The sequence below is a fragment of the Citrus clementina genome, unplaced genomic scaffold (genome assembly GCF_000493195.1).
Source record: "Citrus clementina cultivar Clemenules unplaced genomic scaffold, Citrus_clementina_v1.0 scaffold_7, whole genome shotgun sequence".
Classification (NCBI taxonomy): Eukaryota; Viridiplantae; Streptophyta; class Magnoliopsida; order Sapindales; family Rutaceae; genus Citrus; species Citrus x clementina.
In genome coordinates, this window is record NW_006262075.1 from 11,919,638 (window position 1) to 11,938,195 (window position 18,558).

Below are 18,558 nucleotides of genomic sequence, written 5' to 3' on the forward strand. Positions count from 1 at the left end.
ATAAGACGACGCGACACAAATACAACCAACAAGTCAACCCAAATTGCCACCTTTTACTATCTTCTTTGTGTTATTTCTCTAAAAATTTGTGCCTTCTCTTACACTTTTAAATCTGAAGTGTTTGAACTGGAGTACACAAATTATCTCTCTACAATTCCAAAACAACCAATTTGTTACTTGGTAAATCTTAATCAATGGCAGGAAGCAATTGAGAAGGCGGTCGCTACTGTGTACAAAGCCATGCAGTATTTGCTATTCATCTTAATAATTGTTAAGCTTTGGTAAAATTTTCAAACATAGTTGACATCATGTTGTTTTGAGATTTGGTTCATGATTTTGTATGAATATCGTTGTTCCGTTTGAGTTGGATGTGAATTGAAACCTAAATATTCTTTATTTTTCAATTTTGAATTCAATTTCTTTTTCTCAAGCATGTTATGCAGAAATGATTTTTACGAAATCATTTTTGATGAATTATTTAAATTAAACAATTGGAATAAGAATTGTAACGATTTATCATAAGCATGCTAATATGATAAGTTGTTTTACGAACGATTAATTAATCAATTAATATTAGATTATATATTAGTCAATTAGATATGTGTTACATTTGTCATATTCTAAAAACTATTTATTTATATTTCAAATAAATTTGACCAGAGGTTACGTAGGTAATACTACATAATTTCTAAAGGAATGTAAAAATTTAAAGTTTTATTAAATAGGTGACTCAATAATAAATGGATTTCTGCAAGAATTGAGATTCTTGAGATAATTATTACATAGGGAATTTTGGTTAGTTCAATTTTGACATGGTAAGAAGACGACACGGCGCAGAAAACCCAAATTGCCACTTCTACTAGTAATAAAAGATACCTGTTTGAAAAGTAATTATAAACTATCTTCTTTGTGTTATTTCTCAAAACTTTTGTGGCACAATGTTATTTCCCTGGAGAAAAGTACGAAATACCCCCTTTCACGTCGGCAGAAGCAAAGCAAAGCTATGAGCTATCTCTGTATACTTGAAACGCCATTGCTAAACGATTCTCGATGATGGGTGCCACTGGGTCAGTGTTGTCTCTGATTTACATGATTTATTAGTTGTCCAGATGCCAGAGAAACCATGGTGGCATTGAAGTTGCCCAGATGGTTAGTTTTCTGATCATTTTTTTATTCAATTATTTATTTTTTTAGAAAAATGTGAGAAATATGTAGAAATGTTGACAGCTATGATTTTGAAACTTTGCCTAAAATTGTTATCATCACTTATTTAAAGAGAAATCCTAGAAACATGAAATGATTAGTAGCCTAATTCAAAATTAGACGTGATTACAACAAGAGAAAAGTGGAGAGAACTTGATAATCGAGTGCATTTAGAATTTAATTTTTCTTTTAGCTGCCGATCATTAAATTTTCGATTTCAGAAAATTATACCTAGAATATTTCAAGGATATACTATGAAGATTATGAAGGTTTGATTACATGTCACTATCAATTGCCCCAATCATTTGTAGTAAATTAATTGATCATTTTGATGCAAATGATTCCCTACTAAAAAATTTAAGTCAAGGCTGAATTGCATAGTAGTTAGTCGCGCTTGCACTTCAAATTAAGTATTGTATTTTCTGCCTGGTTTGGTTGATTAAAGTGTGTGCATTTGCTTTTGAACGTTGTAGTATAGAAATCGAAACATTTGTTTTTCGCTAAGCCCAGAAGCAAAGTTCTTTGTACTGTACTCATCACTTCTCTTCATTCTCTTTGTTGAAATTTTTTCCAAACAGCGGTTTCTTCGAATTTGTGCCTTCTCTTCCACTTTTAAATCTATCAAAGAACCGTTACCTGAGAAGATTGCCATCAGGAATTTCTAAATTGATTTCACTATAATACCTTAATCTTTCAGATACTCCCGTCACTGGGTTGCCAAAAGTGCTAAAAGCCTTCGTAAATCCTACGTGTTTGAACTGGAGTACAAATGTTATCTCTCCACAATTCCAAAACAACTGATTTGTTACTTTTCAATGCTACACGTTCTGCGAATGTTCAGTTGTGGTTATCTTGCTGAAATACCAGAAAATAGGGTTCTAGTTGGCGGTAGTGGATTCTTGGTTGGGGAATTGCTTAGTTTAAAACATTTAGATGTATTAAGCATCACCTTAAAAGGTTTTTCTTCTGTCCAAAAACTTATGAGCTCCCAACAGTTTCAAAGCTGTACAAAATGTTTGGAGCTTATAGACTGTGATGATTCAAAGTCGTTTGCCTTGGCAGAGTTGAAGCATCTTGAAAAACTAGGTTTTTCAAATTGTGGAAATTTGGAAGATAAATTACATTTATAAACTGTGGATCGCCCTTTATAAGTATTAGGCTTATCCCATACTCGAGCAATGTGGAATACCTTTATAAGCATTAAGCCTCTCCCATACAATTTCTGTACATGACTTTAAAAGTGGTTGATGACCCGTTTTGTAATATCATAGAGGGATCATGAATTCCTTTTCTTTTCTGTGGCTAGGCAACACTTTTGGGCCAAAGTAAGGAAATCTATTTTAGGTAATGTAAAAACCAGTTGTGGGATGTAATAGTTTATTATGCACTGACAACAACTTTTTGTATAATTGTCAGTTTAATGAATACGAGAGGAACTCTGTTGGCAAATTCATCCATGATAGATGCTAAAATTATACCAGTTGCCTTAACTAATTTTTCTCAACACTGGTATTGAACAGGAAAATGAATATGCAATTTGTATTTGTGCCATTGTGGAGAATTTGGATATTCTTAGTTTTAGTAACAAGGAGAGTATTTGCCTCATCTTTAAACAATGAATCTTTGAGAAATGAGGACTGGGTGATTGGCAGTGTCAGAGTGTCTTCATGTAAATGTTCATTTATTTGTATTTTGAACTATTATTAGAATCTTTATATGCCAAATTAGTAATACAAATGTTCAGATGATTTTTCCTGGTGATCATTTCATTCTTGAGAGCCATGTACAATACTAGGATACCAGAGAAACCAAGGTAGCATTGAAGTTGCCCCAGTGGCTAGTTTTCCGATCATTTTTTATTCAAATTTTTATGTTTCAGAAAAATGTAAGAAATTTATAGAAATGTTGATAGCTATGATTTTGAAACTTTGCCTAAAATTGTTATCATCACTTATTGTTTCTTATTTAAAGAGAAATCCTAGAAACGTGACATGATTATTCCATACTTGTTTTAATATTATTTATTAGCAGCCTAATTCAAAATTAGACGTGATTATTTGTTACTTTTAATGCTACATGTTCTGGGAATATTCAGTTGTGGTTATCTTGTTGAAATACCAGAAAATAGCGTTCTATTTGGTGGTAGTGGATTCTTGGTTGGTTTGAATGTATTAAGCATCACCTTAAAAGGTTTTTCTGCTGTCCAAAAACTTACGAGCCCCCAAAAGTTTCAAAGCTGTGCACAACCTTTGGAGCTTATAGACTGTAGTGATTCAAAGTTGTTTGCCTTCGCAGAGTTGAAGCATCTTGAAAAACTAGGTTTTTCAAATTGTGGAAATTGGAAGAGTTTAAGTTCTGCTGTGTTGAGGATGGAAAGGCTCGAGAATGTTTTCGTGTGAACAGCTTCAACGAGTTAAGATAAAGGCTTGTCATAAATTGAGGGAAGTGACATGGCTTGTATTTGCTCCGTATCTTGAGGTTATTCAAATAGCCAAATGTATGGGGATAGAAGTAATAATCAGTGCAAGGAAATTGGGTGAAGTTCCAGAGATGATGGCAGATCTAAACCCTTTTGCAAAACTCCAATATCTTGGCCCACGAGTTCTACCAAAATTAAAAAGCATCTATTGGAATCAGTTGCCCTCTCTACATGTCAGGCGAATTTTGTGTCTGAATGCCCAATTCTCAAGAAGCTTCCACTTGGTTTTAACAATGCAAAGGAATCTAAAACTATCATTAGGGGAGAAGAACACTGGTTGAATGAGCTGCAATGGGAGGACAAAGTGACCCTTAATGTTCTTCTTCCTTGTTTCGGATCCATTTGAAGGCATCAACATGGATTGATACTTTGCAGTGGAGAAATTTGAATAAAACCTATGGTAAGCGCTTTTCCATTTATTGCATATTTATATCTAACTTTTGTTTTCCTTTGTGGTTAAATTTTGCTCTATATACGTTGTTGTACGGTGACATTCTCATATCAATTATTAGCTTTTTAATTCTCTTCTCACATTAACTGCCCTTTTGATCATGTAGGATATGCTGATGTCAAAGAGTCGTAATTTGGGATGCAAATGTAAGAATTAGACAGATGACCAGTTGTTTTGAAGCGCTCGAAGAAGGATTAATTACGTCATTGAAAGGCTCCAATTTTGTGACTTTTTTTTTTAATTTGTTGTTTTTTCTATTTTTAGATAGCTTGATTGTCAGTTGTCGTGATGTAATGCTTTAGTGTAGAAAAATGATATTCGGCCAAGACAACATTAGCAGGGCACCTTGTGCATGCATACTAGTGGATAATTTCGGCATGCTAAATCCAATTAGGGTGGATGACCCTTTATAAGCATTAGGCTTCTCTCATACCCGAAAACAATGTAGAATACGCTTATAAGCTGCGGATCACCCATTATAAGTTTTAGGCTTCTCCTTTACTCGAGCGATGTGGAATACCTTTATAAGCATTAAGCTTCTCCCAGTATCTTTATGTTAAAAATAATAATAATAAAAGAAATCCATTTTAAAATAGACTCTTTTTTCTTTTTCTATATAAACAAATGCATTCTTCAAATCAATTGTGGGCAGAAGAAGTTAGTAGAAAAGAACTAGTCCCCTTTCATTCCCCCTTAAAGCTCACCAAAGCCTCTTTTGTAAGCTTTTCGGATTTTCTTTCTATATTGCTTATGATCTCATTTTTGATTGAATCACTTCTTTTGCATGCTGCATATTTTGTTTGTTGTATTTGGATATTATCGTATCTGGAATGCTGTTATGATTGATGGAACAAGTAATCGATATTTGGTCTGATGGAAGTTGACTTATTTATTTATTGTTATTTTAATTTGAAACTATGTACAATTGCATTTCATTCATTTCTCTCTCTCCCCCCCCCCCCCCCCCACACACACACACATATATTTGTTATGTATAATTGCGTTTCATTTGATATTGATCATGCTGTAGATAACCATGTGATTGTAGATGGGGATTTCAAGTTTGTTGAATATTCAAGTAAGTGAAGTAACTGTCAAAATACTAGTGAAATTGGGAGCTTTATTCATGAGCTTGTGGTTTTGAAAAGTACCACAGTTCAACCGATGAAGGTTCCTTTTTGGGGTTCTTCTTTTTCTAGGCTGCAATTAGGATATGTACATGTTAGACAATCTTTTGCGGGTTTAGCATATCTTCTCTGATTTTGTCTTTTATTCCCCAATCTTATAATTGCACACCATGAATGTTGAGTGATTGTATAGAAAATTTGTGTTATAACCAAAGCGTTGTGAAGGAGTTAAGTTAGTGGCTTCTGTTTTATTGGCATTGATTGGGTAGATTATGTGTTACAGTGATTCAATTTGTGCTCCAAAGTTTGCTTTAATTTCTTTTTTCCCTAATTATTTATGTCAAATTTAAATCCAGAAGCATGTACTGATTTTTTCTTTTTGTATTAATCTGTGAAGGTTATTTGGAATGGAAGTATCTGGGTTGGGTCTAACGGATTAAATTATGACATTGGGGGGAAGGCAGTAAAGGGTTTGCTCGACACATTTGGTTCTGTGTTTACTTTGCAAGAAATAGCTTTTGGTTATCACAATGCCGGTGGAATCCCGATTTGGCTCGTGAATTTCTTTGTGACAAATAGGCAAACACATCAACCTCTTCTATCCATCCTTCTACTGGTAAGGCAAGGGGTAAAGAGTCTTCAAAATCATCAAATAGTAACATCTCTGAGAATTCATTTTATGCAAATGGAAAATCTAGACCTTCTAAGACAAAATGGCGTCCTGTATCAGGAGGTACCGTTTCAAGTTTTCTTGGTAAAAATTATGTTAAACCTGCACAGCCAGCTAATGGCACATTTCTAGCATCAAAGCCATTGAAGTTGGATCCAAAGGGGTTTCCCATGTCTCCACTTTTGCGGAGAAGATACTAAACTGAAACAATCAAAGGATGACCATTTGCAGAAGGATATGGAAGATTTTCTGTTTAAATTGCTAGGAGAAGTGTTCCTATTGTCCTTTTCAATGTTCTTTCTTTCTTTCTCTTCTTTTCTTCTTCTTCTTCTTTTTTCTTTTTGTGTGCGTGTGATCACTAATTTGGTATTGTAGTTTAGTTGCAGATAGTTGTGGATATGATATGCAAAAGGTAAGGACTATATCTTCCTGATGGAGGCCTCTGCTTTTTCCTTTATGTGTAATTTAATAAATTGCATCTTCCTTTGTGATTGTTATATCATATCAAAGACAAGTCTTAAATACTGCTGTCATATGTTAAGGTTCAACTTGCAGTTTGATTAACATTCATGGCTCAAAGGCCTGAAAAAACTTGCCAGTAATTGTAAAATGACATTCTTTGCTTTTAATGCAATAGAGGGAACAGGGAAGTATAGCTTTGGAAGCCTGGATTGGTAACTATAGAGAGACTTAGTATTTAATTGATAAAAATTCCCATAACCCAAGGTCAAGAAAATTTTAGATCGTTAAAGACTTCATTTTGTTTCGGCCAGAAATGTTTGTTTCGATCGAAGACTTGAACCATTTCGATTGAACCTGATTATGATGCTTTACGTTATGCATGTTCCTCTTAATCAAGAAAAGTTGAGGTGATGATTTTATATTTCTATATTGTAAGTTGAAATAATAATTGGTCTGCTTGTTTCTGTAGCTTGATAACATGAATTTTCCTTCTCAAGTTAATTTAATCAATAAAGTAATTCTTCAAAGAAAATATGCCCATTCTATAATCATTTTCTTAATTAACATGTTTTTTTCTTCACACTTCAGAGCATGTTGAAACTAATTGATCGCTCGGCAGAGACTTTGGGTGAGAAGACAAAATTTCTCGGTAAATCCTCTGAAAAGGTATGCATAATTCCGCAGTATTAAATAACCAATGGTCATAATTTTTGTACAGGACTCTTTTCTTGTGGAGATAATTAAAAGTGGCTGATGATCCAGTTTGTATATCATAGAGGGAGCATCAATTCCTTTTGTTTTCAGTGGCTAGGCAACACTTTCAGGGCAAAGTAAGGAAATCTATTTTAGGCAAGTAAAGCCATGTAGATGTAATAGTTAACATGCACTGACAATAACTTTGTATAATGTCAGTGAACGATACAAGAGGAATCTGTTGACAATCATCCAAGATAGATGCTAAAATTATTATGCATGCCAGTTGCTTAATAATTTTCTTACACTGGTATTGAAGAGGAAAATGAATATGCAATTTGTATATGTGCCATGTGAGAATTTGGATATCTATCTAAGTAACAAGGAGAGTATTGCCTCATCTTTAGACAATGAATCTTGAGAATTTGGATATTCATGTAAATGTTCATTTGTTTGTATTTTGAACTATTATGAGAATCTTTTATATGCCAAATTAGTAATGCAAATGTTCAGATTATTTTTTCTGTTGATCGTGCATTTGTGTCTGCACACAACCATTGTATATCACTTCATTCTGATGCGCAAGTGTCTGTAGTTTAGAAGAAAAGAAATAATAATGATATATTATTGCTTGATTCATGATTATTAAATGATTATGGCTTTAAAAAACCTACAAATTCCTTTTGTTGATATATGAATGTACCAAGTTTGCTATATCTTAGATTACCATTTCCAAGATAACAAGTTCAAATTTTTTCTTTATCCTTTTCCTTCACAGTTGCATTTTAAGTGTAAGATTTGTTATTAATACCTGGTTTCCCGTCATTATGATTTCATAAACAGTGTATGGGTATGTGCTCTACTTTTGGAGGGCCTCCACGTGAAAGAAAATTGTAACAATTGAATTCTTCCGGATGGTATGGTATTTAATTTATTTTCTCAACCTCTTGTAAGACTAATATATTTTCCTTTAGTAGACACGGCATGGTGGGAAGGGTTTTTTATTGAAAGAATTCTGATATTTCTTAGACTTTGTTTTGGAAGGGGGTGCAGGGGTTTCTCATCCATATATGGTTACTTGATTAGCTTTTGACTGTATTGCCTCAATCGTGCAAAGGAAGATCCAAATACAAACGAAAGAGAATTGTTTAGACACCCAGAAGATGGAAATGAACTACAGAAGGAAGTTTTTGCTGCTTTATTTAGTGCTCCTGAGAAATCTGATGAATTTCCTGAAATTACGGTGAAGACCAAGTGTGAGGTCCAAAGCATTAGGAAAGGTGGTGAGTGAACTGCCGGAGCAATTGGTACAGAATACAAGGCTAATGTGGTGGACTTGCAGCAAGATAACCGGAACAGTACGTGCTCTTATATTAACTATATTGACTGGATTTGCTAGTGTGTGCATTTTCGTGTGTATACTTTTGTATTTATGCATATTAATGTGTGTAGGATTCTTGATTTCTGCCACTTATTGGAGAACTAATGGAAAGCTTTATACTGGTATATCTGCAATAACTAATGGAAACTATGATATTAATATTTTCTCTCGCTTGGAGAATGCGTAACAGATATACTTTGTGGCTCTGGAATACTAAAGATTCTGCAATAACTAATGGAAACTATGATATGAATATTTTCTCTCACCTGGAGAACTTTGTAACAGTTACACTTTGGGGCTTGGAATGTCTAAAGAATTTTGTCTGCTTCAGTTAGATCAAATATCTTTTAGTTACATACATTATAGAAAAGATAAAGTTCTCTGAATCTGAAAGACTTAAAATTTTGCATATTTCTTGATAGGGAAATATCTGTAGATACTAGTTCATGCATTGTGGTAGCATCAGTGTTAAAGAAAAACAGCAGTAAGTTATTATATAGAATTAGGTTCACTTGCTTTAAATCCTGGTCTGGTCAACCATATGAACCTGTAAGTGGTTCTGTAGAAATATATATATACGGGGAGAAAGTAGCTAAATTTTCCTTTCATTTATGGGTTTGGTCATTTTTTCCCCTTATTTATGTTTTCTCACACATTTTTTAAATGCCCCAGACATGCAATTTTGTATGTGTCAATTGCCTTTTAAGTTTTAAAAACCATAAAGTAAGAATACAGTTTCTTGTCAGGCTATTGATGCATTTGCTCGGGGGGATCATGCTCGAGCAGGAAAACTTCTAGAACAGGTAAGGTTTCCATCTACAGCCATTTATTGACAACATATATATTTTCATTCAGCAAGCACTGTTAGCATTCAAGATGCTGGCAGATTCACTTGATTCTTATTAGTTTGTTTAGTAGCAAAGCATATAACCTGTATTTTAAAGCTAAGTTGTGCTATTGATTATGTTAACTTTATTGTTCACATAAAGTGATATTGAGGAAATAATCAATGTAGGAAAATTAGGTGAAGAGATGATGTCAAATCTTGAACCTCTTACAAAACTCCAAGTTCTTTACTTGAAGAAGCTACCAAATTCGAACAGCATCTACTGGAAGGCCTTGCCATTCCCTGATGTATGCAGAATTTTTGTATTTAAATGCCCAGAGCTTAAGAAGCTGCCACTGGATCTTGAGAGGGCAGGCCAAGGTAAAATTCTTATCAAGGGAAAGAAAGATGGGTGGAAACAACTTCAATGGGAGGATCAAGTAACTCAGAATGCATTGCTTTCATTTTAAAAATCAACCAACAAGTGATTGAAGGGGGCATCATCAACGTAATCAACATGGATGGAGAGATTCTGGAGCAGATCAGCGGGGTTTAGTACGACCTGTGGTGGTTTCTTTTTTGTGACTTTTTTGCCTTTCATTTTTTCACTTCCTGTCATATTATCATTTCTTTGTCTGTGTTTCTATTGCTAGTGTTGCTGCATGCTTGCTGTCCTTGACAAAGTTAGCTAGTTTTTTTTGTTTATTAAATTTTGTATGTTCGGTCGGGACAGTCACAAAGTACTACTTGTTCTATATGGGGGTGATGTGAATCAACTTTTCAATTATATATTCTGTGGTAATTGTGAATTCAATTTCATTTATCTCCTGCAAATTATGAAGAAAGTGCAGAGTTACAATATGGAAAAGTTCACTGGCAAATACTTTGTAAAAGCTTCGGAGTGAAACAGGAAATGCACTTGCAACTAAGGACAAATTGGTGGCCGGCTAATGCATTCATTTTAGGGAAAAGGACACAGACCCTCAACGTTTTAATAAGGGACATAAAACTCCCTAATATTTTAAAAAAAATACTCAAACCCCCATTTGTTAATAGTAAATTCTAAGTTTAAAGTGTAATTACCATTATACCTTTATAGCATATTAAAAAATAATTATTCATTATTCAATTTATTCTTATATTATTAATAAAATTACGAATATAATTTCATTATCTAATTTTTTCATTTAATTTTTGTTAAATTTTCTCTTCAAACTAAATAAATTTAATCCATTGCTTAAGAATAAAAATAAATTAAATTGATTACTAATATAATAAAAATAACATATATTTAATATAAAAATAACATATATTAAATTAAAATAAATTTAATTTATATATAGAGAATTGTTATTTTTAAGAAATTATCAATTTAATTTATATATAAGAAATTATAAGAAATAACATATGGAGAATTGTTATTTTTATTATATTAATAATCAATTTAATTTATTTTTATTTTTGAGCAATGGATTAAATTTATTTAGTTTGAAGAGAAAATTTGATAAAAATTAAATGGAAAAATTGGGTAATGAAGTTATATTCATAATTTTATTAATAATATAGGAATAAATTAGATAATGAACAATTATTTTTTAATATGCTATAAGGGTATAATGGTAATTGTACTTTAAAATTAGAATTTACTGTTAACAAATAGGGGTCTGAGTGTCTTTTTTGAAACATTAGGAAATTTTGTGTCTCTTATTCAAACGTTGGGGGTTTCTGTGTTATTTTCCCTTCATTTTATGTACATTCATCTTTTTAATTATTGAAGATAAGTGGTTCGTTGCTTTTGTTGTAGATAAAATTCAGACGACCTCAATTGTGACATGACAATATTTAAAACATCTCTTAAATTATTATAAATTTAATTTATCTTAACTTTATTGAAAAGATAAAAGAAAAATGTGGTGTATGGATAAATTTTTTTTTATCTTCTTAATCAAATGGAATAAATTAAAATTTACAATAATTTAAAATATTTTAAAAATTATTATTTCATAAGAGATTAATATGAAATTAATCGTTTTTACTTTTTTAATGTGAAAGGACAAGAAAAGAGAAAGCATGTGTCCCTGCTTTTTAGTTTTTATTTTATTTGAAATCGGAGTTATCCCATATACTTTACTAATTTAGCTCTAACATTACAATGTTTTTAGGCTACACTTTTATTTTTCTTTTTCCCCCTTTTTTTATACATGCATGTGGATTACTTTTCTCTAAGCTCCTTAATATTTAAGACAAATCATAAAAGCAATTGAAGTATAACAAGATGATCAAAACATTTAACCAAAAAAAAAGAAAGAAAAAAGAAAGAAAACATTGAAAATGGAGATGTTGATTAATTTAGAAGAGATGCAAGCAAAAGATATTCCCAAAAAAAAGAAAAAAAGAAAAAAACAACGTTAGTTCATCCATGTCTGTCAATGCGTTTTTTATGGTTTTTTTTTTCCAGTTGTTTGTTGTAATAGATTGATTGTAAATTGATATGAATTTGATGTTGTAATATGTTCGCTTTTGTGGAATTAAATTTGAATATTCAAGATTATTCAAGTCTTATCTAGTATGTGTTCAATTGTGTTGTCGATAATTTTGCATTCGAATAATTTTTCACCTAAAATATTAGCATGAGTAGTAGTCCTTGAAATTTTGGTCAAAATTATTGTTATTGTTTGTTTTAGAGGAAATTTTTTTATTAAAGCCTCGTTAACACTATACCTTATTAAGATTATAAGTTAGTGTCAGTGCAGGATTTACAGCAACAAATCTTGTCTAGCCACGTGTCAAAAGTACAAATAAATCAAGAGTAAGCACATGACATGGATTAGGATCCAATAAGATTTAAATCCCAAGGAAAAGGACAATTGTATCCTAAAGTTTCAATAAGAGATACTGAGATATCTTTTGACTAATGTTATTTTTTTAGCTTTATTAATAAAAAGATCAAATAGTTTATAACAAATAAAAATATAGTATGAAGCTAAATGTGATAATATATACATTTTACATAATTTCAATAAAAAAAATTTCAATAAAAAACATTTTAATGTTTTACGATCTATTAGACATATTTTATTAAATTAATAGGAATTTTCTGATAAATAGCAACATAATATTAAAATAAATTTATAAAGATTTAAATGTAAAATAATTTTAGTATAATTAATACGTGGGATATATTTTGTAAATTATAAAATTACTTAACCCAATGATTTTTAAAAATCTTTAAAATAAATAAAAATAAATTATTCACATTTTGATGTAAATATTTAAAACATTTTTATACATTAGTCCACAATTATTTATGTTATATTTGTATTTATTAGAAATTTTGAAAGTCAAATGTTTTTCACCTCTATCTTATTAGAATTATTGCACACAGAGAAAGAGCCATATATGCTTTATAGCTTTAAAATCGATTTGTTTTATAGCTGGGAACAGAGATGATCATTATTATAAGGATTAAAAAAAAGATAAAGAATATTAATGATTAGCGAAATCTCTATGGAAATTGAATTTAGTAAGAAAAAATTGAGCTGATTTTAGCGGTATAGTAATATTTTATATAGAGAAAAGTAAAAGCTGCACCCAAGGTTAAGGGAAATGGTCAAAACTCTTTTTTAATCATAATACTCTTTTTCCTACATAATTTAAAAATTTGACATTAATATTTTATAATAAATAAAAACATATAATCCTAAAATAAATAAAATAATATATATTTTAAAATAATCTCAATATTTAAAATATATTTTAACATTTTATAGTCTATCAGATATATTTTATTTTTTTTAAAGTAAATTTTATAATAAATACAAAACATACTATTAAAATAGATATAAAAATTTTAAAGTATTTTGAATATTATATAAAATAACTTTAATATTGTTAATGCGTGAGATGCATTTTATTAATTAAAAATTCTATTTAACCCAAAGATTTATTTATAATAAATTAATAATCATATTTTTGAAATTATTTTAAATATTAAAAAATATTTTAATATTACTAACTATTAGATAGACTAAACTATTTATATTATTTTCTATTTATTATAAAATTTCAAAGTTAATCTTTTTAACTACTATTCAAAAGATATTATGATAAAAACAGAATTTTTCTGTTTTATTAAAAATTTAGAGTTTACACCTATTTTTTCAAATATTCGGGGTGTAACTGTTTTATTTAAATAAAATCTCAGTTAAAAATGTACAGAGAAGAAATTTCTGTTGGTATTTTAGTCTTTTACCAATTATCACGATTAGGCCTTGGCCTTGAAACATTAATTGTTTCACTTTTAGCGCTAGTGGCGTTGAAAGTTGTCAAGAAAAAGCAAGACCATATTCCACAAAAGCAGCTCTTTTATTAAAGGCAAAGTATAAAGTAGTCAAGAATCGAATATCCTGTCGTCTACTCTTTTTTAAATTCTTCTTTTATTATCTTTTAGAATAGTTTTTGGTAATTACAATCATTATTCAGAGTTATTGTTATCTTCTGGGGCAGTCTCTGTTCATCGAAGTCGTTACCTTTTTTTCATGGATCAGTTCCAGTGCCAAGCAGTAATTTTCTTAGAACTCGGATCTTTAATTCGAGTTTCTTTGTGAATTAATAATAAAAAATTTTCATTACACGCAATTTAAGCTACGAATTACTTTTTGCAAAGTTGAATATGAAATTGGAGAAATTAAATAATTTAGAATGTTGGTAAAAATTGACTAACATATCCCCAATTACAGTAAAACCTCTCTACAGTCATAACATTATAACAAAATTAATTTTATTACTATGTTGAGGTAATATAGGTTTAGTTACAAAATTATTGTTTTAATATGGTTAGTGTCAAGTGATATAAAGGTTAAGTATGCAGTACATTGATAATTAAATAATGAAGCGTGTCAAATCTAACGTATATATATTAATGATATAGATAGACATAGTTTTAAAAAACTAATTAATGTATATTTATGTACTGTTATGAATATGGAAAGTCAAGCCTACACTTTACATTATCCTTAATTTTTTCTCTCAGTTAAATTCTACAAATATTGTACAATGATTGGGTAAGAACTCTAAATTAAGAATAAATTATTGTCACAAATAATTTTAAAAAATATTTTATTTCATCTTAAACCTTTAATGTAAGTAAATATATATATATGTGTGTGTGTGTGTGCATATTTTGCAAGGTATAGATAATTGTTAGTATATGGAGACAAGTCTTTTAAGGTAGGACCTAGGAAAATTTATAACTTACTACATTGGGGAGTTTTTATTCCTTTTTATAATTGGCTCATATTGATACATTCTTACACAAAATATTACCATTGACATATTTTACTACAATTGGTTTAGAACATTTGTTAGGAAAAAAAAAAGAAAAGAAAACATTCATTGGATGTAGCTCTCCCTCGTATGCTTTTTTCTCCAAATATTCCTGCGTCCACAGAAACAAGTCAGAGCACGCCGGTTGTTTTCCCGGCGTAAACCCTCTGACGCTCAAGTCAGATATGAAGGCTCTGGGAATGCTTGCCACAGATCTTATGGTTTTTCTGTAGTTTCTATTCTTTAGAGTTTCATTTATCTCTGAATATAATCTCAAAAATGCTAACCCTTTTACCTTCCTTGGCTACCTTTTTATAGGCTTCCTCTGAATCCCGGTCTTCCGTAGTCCACGCCCGTTATTCTCCCCACCCTCGGATGTGGATGCCCCATTATCGCCATTGTGGGCGAATGGAGATGGACTTCGTGCCTTGATTCTCGGATAGGAATGCACGTCTTGCCAACTGTCGTTGACTGGGTCTCCTCGCCTCTCGACCTCTAGCCGGAATGGCCTTATGCCTCTAACAAGAGTTCGACCTCGTGAATGGCATACTCGCGGACGAGCCGAATATTTCTGCTCATGTTCCCCTGCTACCTGGCTCTTACAGGACATACCTGTTCGCAGAACTCCGCCATCAAATATCTGCTCATCACGTCTGGTCTCGTTGAAGTATTTCCCTCAAACAACATATTTTACTACAATTAGTTTAGAACATTTGTTAGGAAAAAAAAAGAAAAGAAAACATTCCTTGGATGTAGCTCTCCTGACTATTTAAATCTTTTAAGGAAAAAAAGAAAAAAGAAAAACTGACACATTCAAATCTTGAAGCAATTACATTAAAACCTCTCCATAATGATAGGAATAATCTCCATTTAGTAATAAAAAATTTTGTTCGCAATCTAGGCAGAGTTATAAATAAGAATAAAATCCTCATTGTAATAAGTTGTATTTATTATGGATCCCATCCTAAGGAACTTGTCTCTATATAGTAATAATTATTTGCATATTATAAATATATATGTTGCATTAGATTAAATGAACTTGTCTCCACATACTACTTAGACAATGAGAGAAAGTTATTAAAGAGAACACAAATATTTAGAGATTTTTAAGATTACTTTGCATGTTTATAACAATAATACATTGATATATGTATTAGTTTTTTGATATATTAGATTTGACATGCTCTATTAATAAATTATTAATACGATGCAAACTTCATCTCTCTATCCTTGCAATAAAAGTAACTAAGTTATAACAATAATTATTAATAAATTATTAATACGATGCGTACTTCATCTCTATATCCTTGCAATAAAAGTAACTAAGTTATAACGATAATTTTTGTAACTACATGCTTATTAGGTTTTAACTACTTCATAATAATAAATTAATTTCGTCCTAATATTATAATTATGTAGAGTTGTAGTGTATAGACACACCCAATTTAAATAGTAAATCAAATAAAATTGTCCCCACAAAAAAGAAAAAAGGGGTAAAGGATTGTTATTTCTTCAAACATTAGGAGCACGTTTGTTCAAGTGCGATGCCTTTCTTTTGAAGGCAACGTCAGTGGGTACCCAATAGGACGTGTGTAAATCTTTCCAAAATTTCTCCGGTATAACGGACAGAGATCATTACTTTTCTCTTCCATAGACCACAGCAGCTTCAGTTAATCAGACTCAATCAATTTTCTTGGTTTCTTCGCTTATCAAAATTCCAAAATATGGGTAGCATATTTCAAATCACATGCGATGGTGCTTTTTTCAATCGTTGCTTGGATTGCTTTCTTGGAAAAGTAGCAAACACAAGTAAGCTCCAAGATAACCTTGTTGCCTTGGAGACTGAATTGGGAAAACTAATCGTAGCAAAGAACGATGTGATGATGAGGATTGTCAATGCTGAACGGCAACAACTGAGAACGCTGGACCAAGTGCAAGTGTGGCTTTCGAGGGTGGAAGCTGTTAAAACTGAAGCTGATGAATTGATAAGACACGGCTCTCAAGAAATTGACAAATTATGTGTTGGAGGCTACTGTTCCAAGCACTGCGCGTCAAGCTACAAGTTCGGGAAACAAGTGGCTAAAAAGCTACGGGATGTGCAGACTTTAATCGGCGAAGGAGTTTTTGCGGCGGTGGCTACTGAGGTGGTGCCTGAGAGAGCTCCAGAACCTGTAGCAGATGAAAGACCCACTGTGCCAACAATAGTAGGCTTGCAATCACAACTTGAACAAGTTTGGAGATGTCTTGTAGAAGAATCAGTGGGAATCATTGGCCTATATGGTATGGGCGGTGTTGGTAAAACTACACTATTGACCCATATCAACAATAAATTTCTTGAGAGTCGAACCAGTTTTGATTGTGTGATTTGGGCCGTAGTTTCAAAGGACTTGCAACTCGAAAAAATTCAAGAAGATATTGGGAAAAAGATCGGTTTGGTTGATGATTCATGGAAGAGTAAAAGTGTAGAGGAGAAAGCTCTCGACATCTTCCGGAGTTTAAGAGAGAAGAGAATTGTATTGTTGTTAGATGATATATGGGAGCGGGTTGATTTAACAAAAGTGGGCATTCCACTTTCGGGACCAAAGAATACTACCTCAAAAGTCGTATTCACAACCCGTTTCATCGATGTTTGTGGTAGCATGGAAGCTGACAAGAAGTTCCAAGTGGCATGCTTATCAGAAGAGCATGCTTGGGAACTGTTTCGAAAAAAAGTTGGGGAAGAAACTCTTGAGAGTGATCATGATATCGTTGAGCTAGCCCAAACTGTGGCCAAAGAGTGTGGTGGTTTGCCACTCGCACTTATTACTATTGGTCGAGCTATGGCCTGCAAAAGGACAGCCGAGGAGTGGAGACACGCAGTTGAAGTGCTAAGAAGATCAGCTTCTGAGTTTGCAGGTTTGGGAAAAGAGGTGTATCCTCTTTTAAAGTTTAGCTATGATAGTTTGCAGAATGAGACGATTAAATCTTGTTTCTTATATTGTTGTTTATATCCCGAGGATTATGGCATTCTTAAATGGGACTTGATTGATTGTTGGATTGGTGAGGGATTCTTAGAGGAATCTGACAGGTTTGGTGCAGAAAACCAAGGATACTACATTGTGGGCACTCTTGTTCATGCGTGTTTACTAGAAGAGATAGAAGATGATAAAGTAAAAATGCATGACGTTGTTCGTGATATGGCTTTATGGATAGCTTGTGAAATTGAGAAGGAGAAGAGAAACTTTTTGGTTTGTGCAGGTGCTGGAGTAGGAGCGGTACCAGATGTTGAAGGATGGGAAAATGTGAGAAGATTGTCATTGATGCAAAACCAAATTGAAATTCTGTCAGAGGTTCCCACATGCCCTCATCTCCTCACTTTATTTCTTGACTTTAATTATAAATTGGAGATGATCACTGATGGCTTCTTCCAATGTATGCCTTCTCTCAAAGTTTTGAAGATGTCAAACTGTGGGCATGTCAAAGTTTTGAAATTACCTTTTGGGATGTCAAAGTTGGGTTCACTACAACTTCTTGATATTTCACATACCGGCATAAGAGAGTTACCAGAAGAGTTAAAGTTGTTGGTAAATCTGAAATGTTTGAATTTGAGGTGGACACATATGTTAAATAAAATTCCACGGCAGCTAATATCAAATTCTTCATGGTTACGTGTGTTGAGAATGTTCGCTATTGGCTTTGAAAATTCTAAAGAACCATCAGAAGACAGCGTTTTAATTGGTGGGGGTGAAGTTTTAGTACAGGAATTGCTCGGTTTGAAATATTTAGAGGTATTGGAGTTGACCTTGCGAAGTTATCATGCTCTCCATTCTTTTTTGAGCTCAAATAAGTTAAAAAGTTGTATTCGATCTCTTTTCCTCAATAAGCTGGGAGATACAAAGTCGATTGATGCTACGGCTTTGGCAGATCTAAAGCATCTCAATGAATTATATATTCTTTTTTTT

General features: G+C 32.1%; 1 long non-coding RNA gene and 1 pseudogene across 6 annotated transcripts; both read left to right on the forward strand.

The window, feature by feature from the left end:
- The first annotated feature begins 987 nt into the window (after positions 1-987).
- On the forward strand, positions 988-10,083 carry LOC112096818. 6 transcript variants are annotated; one of them, XR_002904652.1, is made up of 11 exons: positions 988-1,149; positions 3,499-4,082; positions 4,240-4,279; positions 5,658-5,876; positions 5,991-6,342; positions 6,981-7,020; positions 7,111-7,222; positions 7,929-8,002; positions 8,130-8,443; positions 9,213-9,269; positions 9,482-10,083. It is a non-coding gene; the product is annotated as an uncharacterized LOC112096818 (long non-coding RNA). The 6 variants fall into 6 exon arrangements; XR_002904650.1 differs by having other exon boundaries at positions 5,658-6,342; positions 8,115-8,443; XR_002904651.1 differs by having other exon boundaries at positions 5,658-6,342; positions 9,202-9,269.
- Positions 10,084-16,188: 6,105 nt separating this feature from the next.
- LOC18035939 overlaps positions 16,189-18,558 on the forward strand; it is a 2,896-nt pseudogene continuing 526 nt past the window's right edge.